Source organism: Spermophilus citellus, assembly GCF_964194105.1.
Source record: "Spermophilus citellus genome assembly, chromosome: 19".
In the NCBI taxonomy this organism is placed as follows: Eukaryota; Metazoa; Chordata; class Mammalia; order Rodentia; family Sciuridae; genus Spermophilus; species Spermophilus citellus.
In genome coordinates, this window is record NC_138201.1 from 19,691,569 (window position 1) to 19,698,371 (window position 6,803).

Sequence of the window (6,803 nt, forward strand, 5' to 3'; positions counted from 1 at the left end):
CCAGAGGTTCCAATTTTCAAGTGACCAGTGGGGGTAAAGTGGGCAGTATTCTAATTAGGTTTTCTAAAGTAACCAATGGAGGGAAATATTCTAATCAGGCATCATAAAATAACCAATGGGGGCGAAATATTCTAATCAGGGATCATAAAGTAACCAATGGGGGCGAAATATTCTAATCAGGGATCATAAAGTAACCAATGGGGGGCAATATTCTAATCAGGCATCATAAAGTAACCAATGGGGGGCAATATTCTAATCAGGCATCATACGGTAGCCAATGGGGGGCAATATTCTAATCAGGCATCATAAGATAACCAATGGGAGCAAAAGGGGGCAGGTCTTCACTCAGGTCCTTACAAGGAAGAGAAGGACCCACTTTCAGGATAGAGGACACTGCTTTCCAGCCTCCCCTCCCTCTTTCTGTCTCCCTGTCCATCTGTCTGTCTGTCCGTCTCTGTGTCTGACTCTCTGTCCGTCTATTTCTCTCTATCTCTGTTGGTGTCTGTCTCTTTCCCTCTGTCCATGTGTCTCTCCGTCCTTCTGTCTCTCTCTGTCCGTCTCTCTGTCTGTCTGTCCGTCCGTCCATCCCCACCTCCTGCTCGGCAACCCCCGTCTGCCTAACAGTCCCTTGGGCCACCAGGAGCAGGACGTGGCTGGACACCCCAGCAGTCTCCTCGTCTCCCCGTGCTCAGGACTTCCTGCTCCAGAGTCCCCGGGTCCCCTTCCCTCTCTCCCCGCACGACGGGCACCGTCCCCGTGGTCCCCTGGGGGGCTCTCTCCTCCCGGCTGAGCTGTCCCAGCTGTGCCAAGCCTGGGGCTGAGCGAAAAGTGGAGGTGGTCGGGGCTGGGGTACCTCTGAGCGTGGCATGAGGGGACCTGGCCCACTAAGGGTGGCAGCCGTGAGGGCAGGGGGGTGGCAGAGCGGCCTGGCCCACTGGGGTGGAGGCCGCGGGTGGGGGTCTCACTGAGAGGCACAGCCACATGCCAGGAAGTGATGTCAGGTTCCAGCACTGGTCAGGGACCACAGGAAGAAGATGACTTCACTCCAGGTCCCATTGTCCCCATCAGGGCTGGGGTCCAAGGGGATGCAGTCTCCTGCATAGCTGTGATAAGCTAGGCTGCCCCACAGAGAGAAGAGCTCAAAAGCTGGGCGCCCAGGCCTGTCATCCTAGCAGCCCAGGAGGCTGAGGCAGGAGGATCTCAAGTGGAGGCCAGCCTCAGCCACTTAGCAAGGCCCTAAGCAACTCAAGGAGACTCTGTCTCTAAATAAAATATAAAAAGGGCTGGGGATGGGGCTCAGTGGTCAAGGGCCCCTGAGTTCAATCCCTGGTACCCCCACATCCCCCCCAAAAAGGAGAAGAAAAGTCAGAGACATCGTCACCCTCCCGCGGCAGCTGGGAGCAGAGGCTGGCCTGCCGTAAGAGTTTGCTCAACCACTAGTTAATATCCACCTCCCAGATTAACCTGCGGATCATGGAGTAGGCGCTTCAAGGTTTGTTCATTAATGGAAGAAGGTTCTAGAATAGGCTGGGCCCTAACAGACCTTGTTGGGTCAACCCAACATTGAGCCTCAATGTAAGGCTGGGAAGTCACCGAAATTCGTGCCAGCTGGTGAGGGTCCCTGTTTTAGCCACACAGGGGGCACACCCCTTCCTTTCCGTCAGCCTCAATGGGCAGCCAGGGTCCTGGGGTCTCCTCATTGGGTGGCTGCAGGTGGGTCTGGGGAAAGGAGAGTCCTGCTGGGAACTGGCCAGCCCAGGAGACCTCAGCCACCAATGATGTCTTCCGACGTCGTCCTGGTCACGCTGAGCTCATCTGAACCCACATTTCCAGCACTGACTGTCCCTGCAAAGGCCCGGTTCTCAGCATTTTCTTTCTTTCCTTTTTTGTACCAGAGACTTAACCCAGGGGTGCTTAACCCCTGAGCCCCGTCCCCAGCCCTTTTTATTTTTTATTTAGAGACAGGGCCTCGCTGAATTGTTTAGGATCTTGCTGAGTTGCTGAGGCTGGCCTCCAATTGGCGATCCTCCTGCCTCAGCCTCCTGAGCTGCTGGGATGACAGGCATGTGTCCCTGCGCTCAGCTCTGAGCAGTTTGGACAATGAGTGGTTCTTCAAGGGGTCCACAGTGCCTGCAGCCCCAAGACCCTGTCAAGGGGTCTTCAAAGGTATAATACCAAGATGTGCCTCCTTTTCTGACTCCCCTTCTTGCCTGAGGGTACAGCAGCCCGTCAGGGTGGGATATGTGCACTTTGAAATCCGTTTTGCTAAGCACCCTGGCGCCTGCCTGTCATCCCAGCTACTTGGGAGGCTGAGGCAGGAGGATCGAAGGTTGGAGGCCAGCCTCTCCAACTTAGCAAGACCCTAAGCCACTCAGGGAGACCCTGTCTGAAAATAAAATAGAAAGCGGGCCTGGCTTCAATCTCCAGTACCACACACACACTCACACTCACACACACACACGCTCACACTCACACACACACGCTCATGGTGAGGGTCACACGCATGTGAGCTCTCTGCTGCGTGCAGACGGTCCCCTGCCAGGCGGCCAGCTCCCCTGCCCTGGGCTCGTCCACCCCGAGGTGCCCACGGGTTCCAAGGACTCTTAGCAGCTATTCAAAGTCCAGCAAACAAGAACAAACCCGGCTCTGGCAAGATCCCCAGGCGGGCGGCCGGCCAGCTCCCTGAGCCCAGATTTTCCTACATGTCCAAGGTGTGAGAAAAGTAACACACTTGTTGTTGATCTGGTTGGAAAGGGGCCTGGGTGTTCAAAAAGCACTGTGTTTTCTGAACGGGGTGGCAAAGGACATTCTGTGATTCTTGACCAAAATACCAAGCTGACGTCAAACACACTCCTTCATGGGAAGAAAATATTTTGCTTGGAAATGGATCCCTGGATACTCACATGGAGGGTAAAACGGATTCTTCCCTGAGCTGAAGCAGGAAGGACCCAGGGGCAGGGCCCCCCTGTTCCCCTGTTCCCTCCACCACCCCCCTCCCCAGTGGGCTGTTGTCACAAAAGGGTACAGAAATAAAATATCCCAAGAAAGCCACAGGGTGGGGTGGGGGGAGAGGCCATTTCAACTGAAAAGAGGATTCAGTAAGGTGGCCAGTTACAAAATAAATATACCAAACCCGCCCAGCGGCTTGCCAGGGACCCCAAAAATAGCTACAACAAAATATAGTAGGGGGGTAAAAAAGATCCCATTCAGCATTCAATCAGAAATGAGAAATTCTTGGAATGAACTGGGAAGAAATAAGGAAACACATTGGACCTCAAATAGAAGATTGAAAAAAAAAATAACCCTACAAATTCTTTAGTAAATGGAGAGGTATACCAGAGCTCAGAATAGAAAGGCAGAACCTTGCAAAAAATGTCCTTTCTCTAGCAAGAAATATTTGTCGCTGGGGGTGGTGGCCTACACACGACTGTCCTCTCAGCAGCTGGGGAGGCTGAGGCAGGAGGATTGCAAATGGGAGGCCAGCCTCATTCAGCAACTCAGCGAGATCCTGAGCAACTCGGGGAGACCCTGTCTCTAGATAAAATACAAAATAGGGCTGGGGATGGGGCTCAGGGGTGAAGGGCTACTGAGTTCAGTCCCTGGTATCAAAAAAAAAAAAAAAAAAGAAATATTTGAAAAGAAAATTAAAGGGCTTGGAATGGGATCTGCCTTATCAGAGATTAAAGCTATAATCTGTCAAACACTGAATTCCTCACGAGAGACCACGATGGAACGGAAAAGAAATCTGCTTGTCCCCCTGAAGTTACATAAACAGTTCATACGTGAAAAAGATGATCTGTCCACTCAGTGGGGGAAAAAGACTTTATTTTCCCTGCCCAATAAACTATTTGGACAAATGGCCACTCCCTTGAAATGAAATAAATTGAGCGTCCTGTCCCTCCTTCTGGATGGATTAGAGATTCAAAGGTAACAGGAAACCGTAAAAATCTTAGACTCATATTTCTGTGAATATTTATGTAATCTTCTGGTCAAGGGAGAACTCATTAGGCATGAAACCAAAAGCTAAAACAGTAGGTAAAAATGCCAGGATTGGGGGGCACGCGCCTGTTAGCCCAGCAACTCGGGAGGCTGAGGCAGGAGGATCGATAGTTCAAAGCCAGCCTCAGCCAAAGTGAGGCCCTGAGCAACTCAGGGAGACCCTGTCTCTAAATAAAATGCGAAATAGGGCTGGGGATGGCACTCAGGGGTCGAGAGCCCCTGAGTTCAATCCCTGGTACTATAAAAAAAAAAAAAAAGGTAAGTGAATTTGACCAGAAAAATTAAAAATGGACTCCTATTCTGCCTGCAGCTCCTCTGCCTTCTCATGAGCCTGAGGAAAGATAAAACGGACCGTGTTCATCCGGGCCACTTAATGCTCATCTAATATCTGTGGGGAAAAAAAGTCTCCTTTCTTAATGAAGTTTGCTGTCATTTGACTCTAAATGTCCCTCCGAGGTCCATGTGTGCCAGGTTTGGTCCTCACCTTGGTGCTATGGAAAATCGGTGGGCCCTTTAAGAGGTGGGGCCTAAGGGGAGGTCTTTAGATCATTGGGGGGCGTGCCCTTGAGGAGGACTGTGTCCTTCGACCCCTTCCTCACTCTCTTCCCTTCCTGGCCAGGGAATGAATGGTCTGCTCCACCAAGTCCTCCCGCCCTGCTGGGCTGCCTCACCCAAGGCAGCAGGGCCAGCCCATCATGGAGACCAAGTGAACCTTTCTTCTCTTTATAAGCTGATGTTCCTAGGCATGTGTTACAGCAACGGAAAACTGACGAACAGAGCAGCCCAGCTGGTGCGACCCCTGAGCTGGGGTCTTCTGGAATCTTCATGGGCTCCGAAGTCAGTCCTTCTTCCTGTACACTTCCCCCCCCACCTTTAGGATTTCTCCGTCACCCCAGGCTACTTCCTTTCGCTTGTACCCATTGTGCAATTAAATCATAAGCCATCACAAATAAGTAATAATAATAATAAAGGCCAAATCATAAATCACCACACATAAATGTGCAATCGCACCTTGAGGCGAGTTCCTGATTATAGTCTTCTGTGTCGTTTAAGGTCCTATCAGAAAAAAATATTGATTTTCCATTGATGGTAGAGATAGGTGCTTTACTTCTAGGTGTGCTTTGGGACCCAGAGGGGTGACAGGCAAGGTTAAGCACACAGAGTGCAGGTGGCATCCGCTCACGGGGAGCTCGACCTTGACAAGGGAGGTGGTGGAAAATGGGGATGGTGAAGAGAGGGGACTTCATGATGGGGCTAGGAGCCAGCAGAGCAGGCCCAGGAGGAGGTCCAGGCAGAAATGGGGACGCTGGAGCTCAGGGGGCCACTGACCACGCCCCCACTCTGTCCCCCGTCAGGCCGGCTTGTAGAAGACACTTTGCTCTCCAGGGTGTGTCTGAGTGAATTCATAATGAGCAGGACACAGAAAGGTGCCCGGCACTCCGTGGACACCAGTGTCCACTCCACGGGCTCCCCTGCAGACCGTCCAGTGTGAGGCCACACCAGGGCCACAGGAGGGCGAGTCAGACATCAGCTCAGAGGGTTCCAGAGAGGAGGATGTCCCCCCCCCCCCAGAGAGAAGCCTAGAAACAGACTCCAAACTTTTCTGTCCTCTCCAGCCTCTCTCCTTCCTCCTCTTCTTCTCTTGTTACTAAGTTGCTGAGGCTGGCCTCCAACTTGTGATCCTCCTGCCTCAGCCTCCCCAGAACCACGGGGACTCCAAGCTTTGCCTCTTCCCCATCTTGAGTGATTTGGGTCCCTGACACTTCTTTACAAAGTGATTCATTGCTTTCAGGTTTTCAGATGCATTAAGGATTCTTTACTGTTTTTTCCCCCCCACATTTAAATCATGTCCTGATTTCTTTGGCATATTTCTAGAAGCTTCCGTTCCCCCTCCCTGAGGCCCTGGCATCTACCACTGTGGCTTGGGGAGTCACCCAGGGGACTTGGGCTGGTGGCACGGGACGGACACAGACCCCTGGGTCTCCAGTGGGAGGGGGCTGTGGCCCTGGCTGGCTGTGGGTCTCTGAGCCTCTACCTCTCTGCAGAGCCTCTCTTCCCTTTTCTACGGGAGGCAGAGCCTTGGATCGGCTGTCCCCGGGGCCGGCTCCCTCCATTGTGCCCGGGCTGGCTGGGGATCCCAGGCCTGGGGCAGACAGAGGGCTTTTGAGTCCGGCTGGCAGCACTGAGTCCCGGGCGACCGGAGCGTCGCAGAGAGAATGCTTTGATGGGACCCACCCTTCCCAGGGCCAGGCTCAGCCTGTCATTTATCAGGGACTGTGCTCTGGTGGGACAGGCCGAGTCTTGCCAGCAAGTCACTGTATGGCCTCCTCCTGCCCCTGGAGCCCCCCCCCATCCGTCTTCCCCGAGCCCCTCTTAGGAGCCCACGGGGGTGACAGGAACAAGGGGTCCCCTGGTCCACGGCCAAGGCCAGCTCAGCCTGCTCCCACCTCAGCCTCCGCCACAAGGAGGGCCCTGGGAACCAGCTCCAGGGGAACTCACAGGCCACCCAAGAGATGCCGTTCATCGCCCTGGTCACCAGGGCCCCGAGATGGCTCAGTTGCCCCAAAACAGAACGAGTCCCCAAAGCTCAAATCCTGTCCCAAGTCGCTCCCCGGGGACCCCGCACGCCCACGGAGATGACCTCAGAAGTAACCATGCACAGAACTGTCTCTGTTCCTGTCCTTTCCTCCCTGAGAATGCTTGTTGGGGGTCTTTGCTCTCACATTCAGCCTCTCATTAACAGGTGGCAAAAAAATTCCGCTATGGCTGGGTGAGGTGTGCACACCTGTCATCCCAGCAGCTCG

The 6,803-nt window shown here is 53.4% G+C and overlaps 1 protein-coding gene across 5 annotated transcripts in view; it reads right to left on the bottom strand.

The window, feature by feature from the left end:
• The window catches only part of KLF15 (KLF transcription factor 15), a 35,870-nt gene that overhangs the window by 7,346 nt on the left and 21,721 nt on the right, over positions 1-6,803 (bottom strand). The window lies entirely within an intron of this gene.